Genomic DNA, 983 nt, shown 5'->3' on the forward strand with positions numbered 1-983 from the left:
ATATATGTTTCTCATATTTAATAACGACTGCTTTTTATGTCATGTGTAACCTATAGTTTTCAAAAAATGAGGATTTTTACTCACCGAGGTTCAATTTCAATAGGTATATGGATCAGGTCGAATTTTGGGGAGAACCTTTTTATATTTAGTGAAAATAAACGTAAAATAAAATATACACTAAAGCTATATTTCCTTTTTTTTTTGGCTAGATTTTTCGAAACATTTTTTTTCCTTTTGGTTTGGATATTTGATTTTTTAAATATTTATAGTTTTTTCTGATATCCAATACGCATATTTTTTGTTATTTTTTTATTTGTTTGTCTTATATATACATATTTTTGTTGTTTTTTATTTGTATCATGGTTTATATGTATAAATGTTTTTTTTTTATCATATGTATCTTGTTTTTAAAATTTTATATTTCGTTGCATTTAAAACACGTGAAATATTTGGACTCCGAAAATACAATGCAAGCTCGTGATGGTACGAACTTAATTAATACCAGAGTTAAAGATGAAGTGTTGAGTTTCCTGTGCTGCCAACACCCTCGTGACAACAGTGTCCAGCGCACAAACGGCCTCTTCCAACGCCCTTCTGCCAACAGTTTCCAGGATTTAGATTGCCTCTTCCAACAGCTTCGTGACAACAGATTCCATCGCTTAAAAAAGGCGGCTCTTCCAACGCCCTTCTGCCAACAGTGTCCAGCACTTCGATTGTATCTCCCAACAGCTTCGTGACAACAGATTTGATCGCGTAAAAAAGGGGCTCTTCCAACACCCTTCTCCGTCTGTTCTCATGGATGAAAGCTCTTCTTCCAACGCTTCCCTGACAACATTGTCCATCGCTCAAGTGGGGCCTTCCAACAGTGAAAATTCGACAATGGCACGAGTGGGAAGCACGTTTCGCGCTGACAACACGAGGCTCCGATGCGCTGGTGGCGGCGCCGACCCTCCCGAGGCTTCCCTTCCTGCACGTCTGTTTCG

Source organism: Penaeus monodon, chromosome 33 (genome assembly GCF_015228065.2).
Source record: "Penaeus monodon isolate SGIC_2016 chromosome 33, NSTDA_Pmon_1, whole genome shotgun sequence".
Taxonomy (NCBI): Eukaryota; Metazoa; Arthropoda; class Malacostraca; order Decapoda; family Penaeidae; genus Penaeus; species Penaeus monodon.